General features: G+C 42.2%; 1 protein-coding gene across 2 annotated transcripts in view; it reads right to left on the bottom strand.

The window, feature by feature from the left end:
- The window catches only part of LOC115056024 (contactin-1a-like), a 57,867-nt gene extending 41,880 nt beyond the window's left edge, over nt 1–15,987 (bottom strand). The window contains exon 1 of one of the 2 annotated variants that reach the window (XM_029522242.1): nt 15,855–15,987. The gene's annotated coding sequence lies outside the window, so the exon portion shown is untranslated. Of the gene's footprint in view, nt 1–262; nt 400–15,854 lie in introns of those variants that run through there. The other variant, XM_029522243.1, reaches the window with a different exon arrangement.
- Between the last annotated feature and the right edge of the window lie 66 nt (nt 15,988–16,053).

The raw sequence follows: 16,053 nt of genomic DNA, 5'->3' as shown, positions 1-16,053 counted from the left end.
CTTCATTCTGAGATGTGGATAATGAGCTATTTCCCGTGCAGAGGACAGAATCCTACAGCCAGCAGAGTTGAGCTGTGCTCAAAAACACACACAAACACACATGCACACGTGCTTGCAATAACCCAAGAGAAGAAAACAAAAACTCCCAGCTCACCACTCTGCTCTGGTTTGTGTACTTGTTCAGTGTAGAGGTGCCAAACAGCAAGCCCACTCTGCCTACCTCTGTTCCCAGGCACACACCCTGAGGAGCACTCAGACTCACCCGTGCTCGCCTGAAGCGAAAGTCCTATCAGCATTGGCTGAGCATCAGTCGAGCCCACTGTATATCTCTCTTTAACAGTCTGCCTCGGGATAAACTGTTAGTCTGCAGTTGCTGGCTAGTAACCACTGCCATGGCATCCTGTCCCCCTACTGTCACAGCCACTCCCTCCATCACAAACACACACAAACATTTAGTTGTCAAATCATACGGCTTTCCAGCTGTGACCTCACCTCAGAGTGGAGGAGGAGAGAGAGAGTGAGATGGAGGGAGGGAAGTTGGAAGGAAAGAGGAGGGAGAGAGGGTTTCCTGTGTCTTTTATGGGGAGGTAGAGCCAAGAAGCGAGTCACCCACAGTGGGGACAAGAAAAAGAAATAATGCTGCTGCATGTTGCATGGGTGACAACAAACTGTGGGAGGAAGACAATTTCGTTTTCGGAACTGTGCAGGCGTGTTCCCTCAGCTGGAAATAAACATTAGAACCACACTGGGGGCAATCCGAGGAACCAGCTGAGCTAAAACAACAATAACAACAACAAAAAATAGAGAACATCTGCAGTCTCATTATCCTTCTGCAATCTTCAGCTCCAGTTCCTCATCCTCCTCCTCTCAACCACTCATCTCCTCTGAATCAGTTCCTCCACCCATCCCTTACTTCGTCTTCATCTCATCTCTCCTTCCTGTGATTCCTTCCTCTTATCTTCTCTGTCTCCCTTTCTTTGTCTTTCTCTTATCTGTCCTTTCACTCCTCTCATCCATAATGGATGGTTTGGAGATATCCACTTCCTGTAGTGGGCCCTCTGCCCTTGGAGCCAATCAGACTGTATTGATTCCTCCACCAGAAGAGTCTTCAGGCATAGATAATAAGCTGTGAAGTCATACTGAATTTTCTGGAAACGTCCCTTTAAGCAGAGTGTGTCTTCTCCCGTCCTCGACTGTCTGTCCTGTCCATCATATCAGGTGCACAAATTTAATTAGCCAACAGATTTGTCGCTTGAGAATTGGGAATTACCCAACCTGGAGGTGCATTTGCAAGTATCTGCGTGTGAAAGAATAGAAATTAAGACCAAGACTGAGCAAGGCAAAGTGGGAGAGAGAAAAAGACATATTCCCTGTGGTGTCAGGGAGGATCAAGAGTGTCCATTAAATGTGTGCATGCATGTGTGAAGGGTTTTATGCCTGATGTTTTCATCCAAAAGACATTGAGAAGAAAGTGGTCTGCATTTAACAACAAAAAACACAGCAAAAACACAATCGTTTCAGTTCCAGGAATTCACCAAACTACCACACAAATCCTGTCTTGCTTTTGGCCATATCAGAGAGTGCCATAGTCTACGCATGTTGCCTCACTGGGTGCCACATTAAGACTCATTAGACTCGATATTTGCCCTATGTTTTGGCTAGCCTGCCCCTCCCTTTGACCCAAGCCTCCACATATAGGTCAGTATTGGTATTTGAAGGACTGATAAAGGTCTCATGCACAATGTTGCTCTTTTTAGGGCCAGAGAAACAATCACTCTTGCCCTGCAGGTCTAGCCCAAAACAATGTCCACAGTAGGGACGAACCAGAAATCTCAAGTGAGATCTGTTGTTCACTTAAAGCAGCACCTTCTATAGATTTTCAGTGGATTAAGGGTCAATGAGTTTTTCCTGAGTTCTTCATCCTGAGAAGCATGAAAGTACGCCATTAAATAGGTCAATTTTCATGCTTGCTGAACAAAACACATACAATGCAAAGGGAGCAGCTGAATGCAAAGAGACAAGAGGAAATATGTCAAGAAAACAACTTTACAGGCTGATGTGATCAGCTTTGAATTTGATTTTAAAGTAAAAACAAGAAATAACACAGCTGATTTATTTTATGTTTCTCCAACAGTTAGACAGTTGAGTGGCAAAGAAAGGTAGATGGAAATAGGAAGGGAAAATAGATGAAGAACGTATTTGGTGAATAGAGGAATGATGTTTCATGCTCAAACTTCACAATTTCATGTCACGCCATTAAATCATGCAAAATAACTAAATATTAATGTCATCAGATTTGATGATGGTAATATTGAATCTTATAGCACATTATTTTATTCACATAAGTGAATATATTGCCTGTCTCTATTGTGCGATCAATGGAGCCAAAACTTTTGACAGTGTGATTTTTGCAGTATTATACTGCGTTGTTACATCTATGTTCACAGCTTTATGCAGTATTCATAAGAATGGGATACCCATGCGCTAACATCTCATGATAGTCCTGTCTTTTATTCACACACACCCACACACAAAGACAGCCCTTAGGAGCCAGAGGAGTGGTAGCAAACTGAGTGTTCCCATTGCCTTCTGGCAATCTAAGCCCTAAAATAAAGAGCTTCTTTTTTTTTTTCTGGAGTGGAAAAATAGGTCTGACACATAATTAGCAGACAGGGTCACAGTACAGAACTTGGGTCCAATGTTTGTGTCTCCCACTGTTCTTGACATTTGGCACACTCTTTGATTCTCTATTGCAAAAATAAATAAATAAATAATTACTAAGGCAGACTCGCACAAACAGCAACATGATCTCTTTCCTATAGCGACGGAATGGGGAGCTCAACACAAAATAGCCATCTGTCTGTAAATCAATATTTTTAAAGTATTAATCATAGAAAACAGCCCATCACCAGCAAGCTACTCCCTCTTTCTCTTTCCTCACCACAAGCACTGGATTATTCTGTCATCACAGAAAACTGAACAAACTGCAGGTGAAGAGACTTGAGCGGAGGAGCCTGGGAACTAACAGACATAGATCTGTCTAATGGCTGTAATTTTTACCTGCCCCCACAAACGTTTGATATACAATCAAACCCCAAAAGCCTCTCTTCCACACACTGCTTCATAACAAACAAACCAGGCAATTCGAGTGTGTAAGTGCGTAGGTGGATGAGGGCTAATAGGTAGTACGTGTGCACTACACTGTAAGTGCACGTCAGCTGGAGAGCCCAGAGTTCCCTGGTCTCAACACTTAAGTGGTCTTTTTCTCCAGCAGCTGCAGTGATTACGAAATGGCAGGGGGGGAAAAAAAAGGAAGAACTCTCCAAGCGCACGAAGATGTAATGGCCACTGAAGCACAATGTAAGTCAGTGACAGTCACAGGTCGAACATGGTGCTTTTCACTGCAAGAGATACAGCAACATCTTTGTGGGTGTGGGTGAGATGCCAGTCAGTCTTTGACATTTGTCAATCAATTCGCTCTTGTCTTTGCACATAGAGCGTTGGGATTCACCAGCAGATTAATCGAAGTTTGTTATTATAGCTCAGGCAAACCTGGGCCTGACAGCATGGCTCACTTGCAGAGTACGGATTCATTAATGCATACTGATACCTCGGTATCACAGCAGCAAACAATCGACAGCATAAAATGATAACAGACTTTGCTTTGTTTCCAGAGCTCCAGTTAGTGCTCATGTTTCCCACTGTTTCTTATTAAGACCTCTCCCACAAAAAAAAGAAGTCCTGTGTTCATTTGTATTTTTCCTTTCCTTCCTGGCATCAAAGACCAAAACCAATGTTTTGATGATCTGCGTTTTCTGTTTGTGGCTCTCAAAAGCCAAGTAGCTGGTCCCAAATACATATGTACTTAAAATTAAAATTAGTCAATGTGTCAATGACCCTACCTCTCGCTTCATTTATTTACTCACTCAGCGTTTTCATGATGAGTTCCTCATCCTTCCCTCAAGTTTCAAGTCTTCTTCAAATGAACATGCAGTTAATTTTTTAAAATGACAGTGACTTAAGGGAAAAATAGATGATTAACAAGAACACAGCACCTGTGTGATTGATTAGACTGTACTAGAAACAGTGACGAGCCCAGAGGAGTGAAGAGGATTCACTTCCATTTCTCCTCAGATCTTCTTCTGCTCCAAATATGGTCACAGCTGTTTTTTGTTTTTTATTTACTAAGTTGAGCCTCAAGAAACTAAATTATAAACTCTCTCCCTCAAAACGTCAGTTCACACACCATTGAGTAAGCCCATGACTGGTTGCCGCTTGGTTTCTTGGAAAAATTTATAGCTGGCTTTCTTATAGTATTTACGGATTTGTCTATAATAATACACACATAGTACATCATCACTCATCTTTCCATCTTTTCAGCTTCTATAACAGTGAATTTTTCTATTTTAACTTTCTCTCCTGCCATTGTGCTTTTCTTCCCCCATTTTCCACATCACTGAAAAAGAAATCACCCAGGATGTTTACCATCAGTGCTTTCCTCACCTCATCATTATGAGAAGATCTGTTTGCCGCTTTCATTCGTCTTGTTCGTGCACAGTAATTACACTAAGGTCTCCAAAACACATCAAAGAAACTCCATATGTTTTTGAGAATTCAGGCGAAACAGTTTATACTCTTGTGTCCTGTGTTTCCTCCCCGTCAGCAGTGGGTTGCAGTTTGTTTGTCCTGTTTGTGAATCAAGAGCAATGTGTCTGCTTCAGTCCACGACTGTTTGTTCACATGCTATAAATCCACAGACCTACAACAGAAGAATGGATGAAAACAGGAGCAGAAAGGGGCTGTATAGTCATGCAGGGCTGGGATGCGCTGAAGCCATGAGATTGGTAATTTGATTTGGTGGCTGGCTGTTAGTCGCCCCATGCTGCTGCAGCTTGGATGCAACAGCAGCTCTACCACCAAGGTCAGCATTGTTGCACGATTTGTAGTTTTAACAATTTGACAGCAGACCCTGCATACATTTGCTTACGTCTGATATTTCAAAATTTCTCTCAAAAGCAGATGTGAACGGATGCCGGATAATTCTCAGAAATGAGAGGGAGAGAAACAATTCCCCTGGCACTCATCAGTGGTGAGTAACTAAAATGGTCTGGACCACAAATAGGCTTGAGATAACAGACTAACAAGCCTTTTTTTACTGATCTCTAGTGCACTCCACACGTGCTGAGCTGTTTATATTGGAAATTTATCACTTAATGGTTCAACAGATCAATTCATACCTAATGAATCCCATATTAAATTTAATTCCAAGTTGGGCACGAATTTAAACACCCGGCAACATATCTGACTGATAAGTAATTAAGTCATTAAGTCATTAAGTCATGATGAGAAAATACAATGGACATAAACGTAGACTTCTCATATGATACTACTTTTATACAATTTATAGATCACCCGAGGCAAGACAAGAGATTTCGCCTTCTGACAGTTTGCACTGGCACTTCAGGGTTGAGCAGATGAGCCACAAGGCTAGACACCTCCTCCAAAGTTGAAAGTAGACTGGAGAAATCCTGCTCTGTGAATCCATTGACTGCAATACTGTATTAGCTTGTGCCAGTGCTTTTAAGCAGTGCCATGCATATTCATGCTGTTTGTTTGTGCTAGTGCAAGCTCCACAGACTTTCTCAATGGCCACAATTATGTATAAAGCAATTTTGCCATGTTTTTTGGCATTCAAATACTCCTTCCTTAAAGAGCATTTACTGTTTAAAACACTTGGCATGAGCTTATTACTGATATTGCCTGAAATCTGTATGTATGTATGACAGCCATGATTTGCTGAAATTTGCTGACGTTATCCAATTTACTATTCCTGAGTTATTTGTTCACTTACTAATGATGAAATGATTTTGGATTGGATATTTGCAAATAGAAAAAACACTTGATATGGAGGAGAGCTTCCACCATAATATACAGTCACGTCCGGAACAGGGTGTTCATGTTAGCAGACCCAGTCACCTGTGTTTACAGCCGAGCACATGGCCACAGTCAGATGGCCTGTCAGAAAGCAGTGTGTGTGCCGACTGACAATGAGAACAGCCTGGGCAAAGACCTGAGTCATCTGGTGCCGTTTGGCCAAGTCACACCATGTGATCATGGCTCATAACACAGAACAGGTGCCCACTTAAACAACAGACAATAACAGAGGGAAATGAATTGAAAAGGGTTGCTTAGATTACCATGCCAAGCCATGATCAACTTACTATGTGGATAAATGTGGTAGCCTCATGTTCTGTACTTTCAAAAAACAACATTTCCAATGCAAAGTAGCCTTACAGCTGACTATATATGTATACAGTATATGTGTTAGAAAGAGTCACTTGCTAAATGTTTTCTGATATTGATATTTTGTTAAGATAGCTTTTCTCCCCTCACATAAATGCTTTCCACTTCAAGCCATCATGTCTGTTTTAGACCATGGATGTCAAAACACACTACACTTGGTCATAAGTCTATTTTATTGTATCAGGAGGGCCCGATCAAGGAAAATATTCACATTGCCATTTATTGTTAAGATGATGTTGTAAACGACCTAGTTATATCTTCAGCAATTAAAGTGCTTGTTATTCGACTTAAATCTTGTTAAATATCATCAGGGTGTGCTCCGAGCTTGATAAAACTGCTTTCTCCTTAATGCAACCTGGGTATAATGGTACCTTAGAAGTACTTCCTTCTTTTGATACTTAAATACCTTTTACTAACTTCCCCAAAGGAAACAGGTTGGTTACATAATCCTTAAATGTTGCGGCATCTATGCCGCTCTTCTTTTACTATTTTGTTTATGTTCCGCCATATGCTTTAATGGGAATTTTATTTTTCACATGGAACTGGTTGTGCTGCCATCATGATAACGACTCCCTGGATGATGAGATCTTGTATTTCAAAGGGAACTCCCTGGGTAGGGTTAGGGTTAGGGTTAGGGTTATGTATTTAACCACAGGTTAAATAAATAAATTCAGGTCACATTAAAAGTTTTGGGAAATCACCTCTTCACTGATTTGAGGTTGTTTGCGCACAGCCCAACTGCTGTTCAAGACAGCGGTTACAAAGGTAACATCATTTACAATTAGGCTCACCTTCTCTTCAGCAGCAGCAAGAAAGCCAAACTAGGTTAAGCAGCTTTTTGTTGTTTCAAATGGATGCTTTTGCTCTACTTTCCAAACACCTTCACCGACGTTGTGGTGGGTTTATTCATCTGAAACTTGCAATTGGTCACAAGCAATATACATACCAATGATCTAATGAGCAGATGTAGAGAAAAGGACATAAATAAGACTTCTTTTTTTTTTTGGGTGGTGGTACTTTTTTTGTTAAAAAAAAAAAAAAAAAAAAAGACTGAATCCAATTAATTTTAGTGAGTTTTGTGACACACTTAGAAGATAGAACAGTAAAATCTTTAAAGTCAGGCGTAGAAAATTACTTCCTATATTTCTTAAACCCAAAAAGGTGAAGTCCAAGAATTTCCAAAAGAAACTGGCCTAATACACTAGAAAAAGGAACAACCTTCTCTTTCTCAAAATAAAAACAGAGGTTGTTTGTCAGCATTCTAATAACTCCAAGGAAGACACTGGACCAGGAAGTGAAAGACATCAAACCACATTTGTTTTTTCTAAATTGCATATTTACCAAATTCATTAACATGACAGACATATAGTGCCAATCAAAACATATTGCTGGCTGCAGTGTCATATTTTTTATGACTTTTCTTTCTTTCTTGTAAAAAATGGGATTCATCAATTATTTAGTCTGGTACATAATATACACACTTGTTGCAGCCATGCTTCTTTGCAACCTTTTCACTGAACATGAGTCCGAACCTAATCTGGTAGGTCACGGGTCAATGTGAATAACATTATATACTCCAGCAGTCTCTATAAACACAGAGTAGTCTCCATCCCCCTTCAGTCATATAGAAGAGCAGTGTTTTGCTTTGTGTTGTTGTCCTGTGTTGAAGGGGAATAAAGACAAGTACACACACACCCCTTTTTTTCTATCCATTGTGGATATGAGTGTGGGTTTATGAGTGTGCTTAGGGGGTGGTATGTGTACTTGCCTGACTGTAATGCTGTGCCCTTCACTCCATCTGCCCTGCACACACTATGGCCCTGTGTGTGCAGCATGAGTGGAACTGTGTGTTGCAGATAAGAGTCGGGGTATTGCAAAAAGGGGAGGGGGTGAAAAGAGCACGGGAGGGGGATTCAATGCTCTTTCTCAGTCAGATTCACCTCTGGATGCCCTTTCCTCCAACTTTCTGCCATTACACCTTCCTCATGAATAATCCAACCAGGGACACTGGCTGCTATGCTACTGACACATTTCCCGCCAAGGCCCACACATACGTATGGAAGCTGTCCACCACCATGGCTGACTGAACTGTGAAGAAATATTCTATTAATATGCATGCATGACTTGTTTTTCTCCATGACAGGCTCTAGACAGCCAGTAAAGAGAGTTTTTAGGTTGGTCTCTTTGCTTCCATCTTCATTATCTGCCTGTTTACTCTTTATATGAATTCCTCTATGCTTAGGCGGAAATGTTCAATGATAGAAGAAATATTTCTTTCCCTCTCTCCCCTCAGCATCAAGATTGCTCAAGCGGTACGATGACTCATGATAATTACAACAGCGATGGAGAGCATCAAGCTCATGTGTTATTTTTTATGGGGTAATATTAGTAACTTCTTCTTGGGGGCAATTTGCTGTTGCTAAGTAAAACTGTGAGAGTAATGTCGGCAGCATGAATTAGCAGATTGCAACAGAAGCTCCTGCAGCAACACAATAACCCAAGGAAAGGAATCTGGAGCATAATTAGCGAACAAGTCTCATGAATAAGTCAGCCAGATCCCCCCGAATGCTGGATTCAGATCTTAATAATGATATGCCAACCCGAAAAGAACAACTTTTGTTAAGGGACATTTTAGGTTAGTTTGTCGGAAGCTATTAGTACTGGTTTATTGTCCCACAAGCACTTTCAGAGATCGTGACGCAGGCGGTTACATCACCCTGTGAGTTTGTGGGCCAGATGTGACAGTGTCACACCAGCTAAAAAGTGCTGGCCTGACATGTCAGTTGGCAGGGCGAAGCTTTATGCAAGGAGTAGACTGCTTAGACTGAATAAGGCTACATAAGCATTCTCTGACCTCTTTTATCCACATTCATTAGCTATGCAACAGGAGGGTTGATTTGAGACCCTTTGAGAGAATCCAGAAAGAACAGGTTTGTTGGTGTGAAACAGAAAGCTAACCTGTTTGTCGTGCTCGCCTATATCGAATGCTAATGATGCCCGCATCAATGGGCTCTTCATGTGGAGATACAGCTGAGGGCGCAGGAGCTCAGAGACTGACCGGCAAACAGTAATACACAGGCAGCACAGCAAGCGAGCCAGGAGAGGACAGTGGCGGCCTACAGCCCAGAGCCTGCACCAGCCACAGCTTTTATTTCTGGTTACACTGATCTGAGGAATGAAGGGAGGGCTCCAAATGTTTTGTTCTTCCCTGTTTCTCTTCATACTCCCAAACCGCCTTCATTCTCTTTCTACCTCCTTTCTCTCTCTGCCCTTTACGTAGCCAAAGAGCTGGAATGAATAACACTATGCATTCTCAATAAGTAGTGAATAGATGCAGACAGGCTGCAGGCAGTCCATGTTCATAATAATGTATATGAACTGCATGATTAATATACAATGAGCTGGTCTGTAGGGGAGCACAACACAGCTTTAAATCCTTCAATCAATCCTTTTTGTGAGCATCTCTCAGGGAAAAGGAATGCTTTGGAAATGACAACATCAAATGAGTGGCTTATAGTTAGGTTCCTACAGCATTAAATGGGAACCATTAGATATGCATGCATGCAAAAAAAAAAAAAGGACGAAAATCAAAAATTATTTGATAACGTAAGTGTAATATCACTATAGGTCCTCTGAATGGAAGCATCACAGGTAAACAGGCAGGTTGAATAATGGGCATGGCAACAGCACTTGCTGAGGCCCCAAGTGCTATGCTTCCGATCTCTGCCAAGCATAATGGGATTTCTTGGTCTTAAATGCACTTCACTCACTCTGTGGAGCCAGTAGGAAGCTAAACTATTGATCCACAAACAATTTAGCTGTCCAGCTGTCCTGTGAAAGGGAAAACAGGACGCCCCTAAATGTATAATGAGGCTTCCCAAGGGCTTGGATTGCTCAGTATTCACTCCATGTGCCAGGGGCCCTTCGCTTTTAGGCTCTCTTCGTGATTAGCCCTCAATCCACTATCTACACTTTTCATATATACATCCCCTCCTACAAAAGACTAGGGGTCAGTCAGCTAAAGAACTCGTTCTTCTCACCAAGGACGTCTTTGATTAGTGTAAGAATTCCCCTTTGATCCCGCGCTTGAGTCATCACTAAGAGGCAGCAGGGTGGGTTATCATGAAAAACAAAATATGGCATACAAGAAAGGGAGCATATAAGCAGGGGTCTGCAGACAGGCATGCTGAACTAACATGTAGATAAAGTTGTGCTCTTTTCCTCCAGCACATACTCTCAGCACCATAGCAACAGGCCTTGCTCAAAGGCCCCGAGAGTGGCTCAGTCCCACTGAAGTCACTTTAATACCTAATTGGGTAGTTCCCTGCGCCATTGGGCTTGTTCTTTATTCCCAGCACTGTACGAATACAGCTCCAGCATCTGAAACGACAGTGATCTTTCACACCTCCACAATGAGCACAGATTAAATAGGATTAAATCCAAAACAATGTAGCCCATTGGTGAGAAAGTCGTTGATGAAGAATGCAGAAGTAATACCATCTTCAAAATGTTGCTAAATGCTAGTTTTCATTTGTAAGTATTGTGAAATAAATGACTACGTCAGAGGCCACATGGCTGTATAGGTAAGGTTTTTCTAGCAGCAAAGGGGATTATTTCTGGACCAACCTTTTGATCATCCCAAATATTACTGATATTCAAATTGCACAAAACTGAGAGTGAGGTCTAACTGAACCAAAATAGTGTATAATGCTGTGTGGCCGCGTTTCAGAAGCTCTGTAAATAACGTATCTGACTGCACCACCAAAAGGTGCAAAAACAGATGGCTCAAGACTCCCATGCGAGAAATCAGCTCACTGGGTGCAGCACAATATTTTTGCTCAACAGAATGCAAAACAAATTTGCAAGAGGTAATCTTACACTTTGAGAAGTACTTTAATTAAGGCCCATTCACATTAAGAAATTCAAAAATGACTACTTCATTAGAGAAAATGCCATCTGAACTTGTTAACCTTGCAGTCCTGTCATTTTTACTTCTATATTCGTTAAATACAAGCCTCTTTGGTACTGGCAAACAACAACCAAAATGCAATTAGCTATTTGATGAGCAAATAGCTCTCAATATTATTGCATTCAATGAATGTATCCCTGTCAAGCTTGATAAGGTTTGCCCTTCTAATAAGCAAATAAACTATTTTCTGCGCTGACAATGTAATGAGTGAAGTCAAATATTATCATGAAAAATGTAAATGGCTGATTATGTTGCTAAGTGAAATTAGTAGGCGAAGGGCACACATTTGTATTCTCTTTCTAATTGAGTCCATAAATCCCAAAAGGTTTCCCTAGATTAAGTCTAAAATTATCTCGAAAAACGAATCAGAGGGTAGAGATGAAATCTTGTCAGATGTAACCCAGTTACAGATTTCAAATGTTCCTAAATATAGCCAAAATCATCAACTGGTCTCAAACCAAATTGCTTAAAATTTTGAATCCAAATTAGGATATTGTTTCAAAATATGAGTTGGTGCAGCAATAGTTTGCCTGTGCTGTTCATCAGTGATCTGTCTTGCTTACTCTTCCTTAAAATCATCTCGTGAGGTTTTGAGGGAACTGATCATCAATTGTTCTTATACATATGATACATTCTTGTCACCTCAACCCTCAGCATCCACCAACTGCATGATACAGTAACACTGATCAGAGGCTTTCTTCCTCCCAGGGAGGAAATGACACGGGGAGATACCAGGCAATTTCCCAACACCACTTACTTGTCCAGTCCACATTACCTTAATGGAAATGGGGTCATCAGATTTTGAATGAGACATCACTTGGGCAGATGCTCAACACACCAACAAAATCACACTGATGCAGGAAAGGAAACAGACTAAATGTTCTATCATAAAAGAAGCTTTTAAGCTTTATCTCATGCCAAGCCGTTTCTTCCAATTTTTTTTTTTTGCCTTGTCAGTAAATGAATATCTCTCTTCACAAGCTTTAATGCTATAAATAGAAAAAGGCCAGCAGTAGATATCAAATCTAGTTTTTATCTTCAGCTAACCTATGTGCTGTATTTGTTGAGATCAACAAAAAGACCATATATGCAATGAGACAAACTCATATACTTACATTTGTGTAAAAACACACACAAATACATTCCAGCATGTTTGAATGATGATTCATATGCCATCTGGAATTAAAAGAAACCAACCCACTAAAGTGGTGGGAACAAGTATTCATCATCATGTTCAAATGGAATCCAAACCTATATCTATGTAAAATATACTAAGGTGCAACTAGCTGCTAATATGTGAGCCTTTATTAAGACCACAATTAAAGATTATTTAAAATCATAAATGATTTCCTACATTAATCATCAGGTCTATACATTACTAAACACTATGACTGTTTCCTAATGCGCTGATTAACGTCTCCTCTGTCAAATACCTGACAGACTGGCCTGCATCCCTCTCTCTTCTACCTTTTGGCTTTGCAATGCTAAAATATCTGCGATCTTAGCTTTAATTTTAAGTGTAGCACTGAATAAATCAGTTACATGCTCAACAAGTAATGCGAGCGTGTATCTGAACAAATATGCACTGTTCTTGAAAGTTTTTCCCACTTAGCGCTGTCTCTCCTCATAAGAGCTTTTGGTCATGTGCGTGCAGAGAGCGGGGAGCTCTCCACAGCAGGAGAATCAATGGCAGGGCTGGTGCAAACTGTATTCAGATAGCCAGGGATGGCAGATGGGGACTGAGGCCCTTTCTCCTCCTAAGGCATGAACAGAGGAGTGGTCTGTCTGCAGGCAAACACAGAAAACGTCATGTCTGCCTTGCCGCCGTACCATTAGTGGATCTCGCTATTGATCAACGGTGCACAAATTGCTGAGCAATCTAAAGCAAGGGCATCACATGTTTTGCCAACCAGACAGCTTGTAAGCACAGTAAAGAAAACTGCAGCAATAAACCCTGGTGGTTGTTTGTGTGTGTGTGTGTGTGTGTGTGTGTGTGTCTGTACAGGTTGTATATCCTCTCCTAGTGCATTCACATTACCAACGAAACAGGTCTAGAGGACGTATTCCCTCCGGCTTGATACAGCATTGAGTGACAGAACAGACAGCGTCTAACAAATGAGAACTGTTGACGCCAAATGCCAACACTGTCAATCAGTTTAGAGACTTTTACATTCACACTCAAAATCTGTTTTTTTCTGTTCATCTATTACTTTCTGACTGTTTGTTACAGAATCTGTCACTCAGAGCCTGCAAGGACATCTGGAGCAAATCTATTTTCCTAAAAGAAAGACTTTGGTCGAGACGTACTCTATATGTAAAGTGTCTTGATGTAACTTTTTTATGATTTGGCGCTATATAAATAAATCAGATTTGATTTGATAACAACTCAAAAATGATCTTCATTTGGCAAACAACCAAGATTCTACTTTGAGCAGAACGGTGAAAAAACATGGTGTTTGAATTAAGGCAGTAGCATTTCAAAGAGGAGAAACTGAATGTTCATCGTCTTGCTGAATTTCAAAGAACAATGCTCAGGCTGGACAGATTTGGAGGAAAATCTCATAAATATGTGAAGGATTTATCTCCCTCACCCTTGCACTCATGGCCATAAGTTACAACATCCTCAGACTGAAGTGGGGATGAGGAAGCCAAAGCCTCAGGTGTGGATACTCTCTCCATCCCAGAGCCTTATCATCTGAGCCACTGAAGCTCCAGACCCAGTGAATGGTTATGTTGATTCATGTGAGTGTGACACTGATGAAGGCTGAAGCCGCGGATTGGATCATGGCAAAACTGTGAATGTAAATGGTTCAGCAGATGTGCTGGCAGTGGACTCCTTATTACGAAATTCTGAATTCGATATGCGGCCACATTTCGTTTTCGGAGCAAGTGGATAAAATGCAAGATGCTGATCTGCATGCAGGCAGGTTAGCCTACTTCTAAATTCATTCACCTAGCATGAAGGAGAAGGTCTGTCCTCAGGGCGTACACAGGCCAGCACAGGATGCACTAACAGCAGTGGAGCTTACAAGATTCATAAAGTGCTCCACCCGACAGCCAGCAAAGGAATCCCAATGACAGTTTGTGCCACATCTATGGCTCTGATTCATTCAGGATTAACACAGAAGCATCCCCCTACATAGCACTGAACAGCAAAAGCTATAAAGTGAAAGGTGTAGTCAGAGTGCACTGGGTCCAGGGGCATAATATTTCATGCATGTAGTGACTCATTGCCTTAAAATGCTGATATTTTACAGAGGACGAAAAATAATTGCATGTAAGTAACAGGTGTGGGGGCGCAAGTCCTCGAGTAAGTCCTGAAAAGAACCAAAATCAGTTGATACACCTAAATTATGTGCTAATGTGAGACCAATCATCCAAAACGGTCCCACTGTTCACAAAAGACTTAACTGCAGACAGCAAACAAAGAAGCTCATGAGGTGTAATTTCCTGTCTAGTTGGGCAGCGCAGATAATATCATAAATCACTACATCGAGCTCATCAGGCCAAGTTTTGGTGGCTTCGCTGATACTCTGCTGTCTGTTGCAGGGACCTGTGCTAAGAGTGACAAACTGAGACCACCACCATGATGGAAACTGTTTTCAAAGTGTTCACGTCCACTCTAGCACAGAATAAGTTTAGAGGAGCAAAAAACATAAACAATACTCACTCTTTTACAGTAACCTTAATCTGTGTCTGCATGCAACCCCATGTCCTAATGGGAGTGAACTAATATTCTTCATCATTTCCACACACAATCACGCAGACCCCTGGAGGAGCCCTGAAAGTAACAGTTTCTCCTTCGCTGACGCCTGGTCTGGGTGTCAGGACGCGCCCATGACACCTTCCCCAGCACCTGACACATCCAGAGAGGCTGAGCCATCGCTGAGAGCTGCAGGGAGACAGACAGAGCCGACACACGCCACAAGCAGCCACCGGGACCCGTTTCAGTCGTCGGTCAGACCTCAGTGTTTTCCTGATCACGGCTTCAGGGCAGGCGGCAGTTTGAATGGCCGGGGCGTGCGGCGCTACAAGGCTCTGGCCTCTGGCGTGGTCCGGTTTAACACACGCACACTGGATGATGTTTAGATGTGCGAGGTGCAGCCGAAACACAACACAATCACTGCATTCTTTCTGCGCATCAGTATTTCCCGTTATATTTTATTTTTACTTTGGAGGGGGACGCGAGAGGATGTGAGTGCATGCCAGGGTGTACTATTGCAGATCATGTAACAGCTTCATCCCCAGCACGGCCACGATAAGTCCTGTGCTGCACAACACAGCAGGCGACCCCCCCCCCCCCCTCACCGTGCATCTGTCACTACGACACAAACGTCCAAAAAGATTGTAAAAATAATAATAATAATAATAATACAAAAGGAAATGCATCGGATCCTTCGTATCAAACCGTCAACTATCCTGCAATGCGGAGGGCTGAAGGAGCTGCTCTCCATCCCACTCAGCCTGCCTGTCAGAGCGCAGCGCCCGGCTCCTCTGCAAATTATGTTGGTGGGTTTTTCCTTCTTTTCTTTTTTTAAGGTGACTTTTCGCGGTGTGCGTGCAATGCTTCCCGTGCTCTTACCTTCCGTGTGGAGGGAGGGGCGAGAGGAGGGGGGCAAATCTCGTCCGTCCGTGTGTCCTTCACGATGCTCGCCTCTGCTCAGCACCGCATTGCCGGGCGCTCCGGAGCGGGGGAAGGAACTGACGGAGCCGCGGTCCCGTCCCCGCACACTGGAGCAGGGAGGAAGGGAGGAAGGGAGGAAGGGAGGAAGGGTGAGGGC

The sequence above is a fragment of the Echeneis naucrates genome, chromosome 16, assembly GCF_900963305.1.
Source record: "Echeneis naucrates chromosome 16, fEcheNa1.1, whole genome shotgun sequence".
NCBI classification, from domain to species: Eukaryota; Metazoa; Chordata; class Actinopteri; order Carangiformes; family Echeneidae; genus Echeneis; species Echeneis naucrates.
Note: the sequence above shows the minus strand (reverse complement) of the source record. Positions and strands in the feature narration are given on the sequence as shown.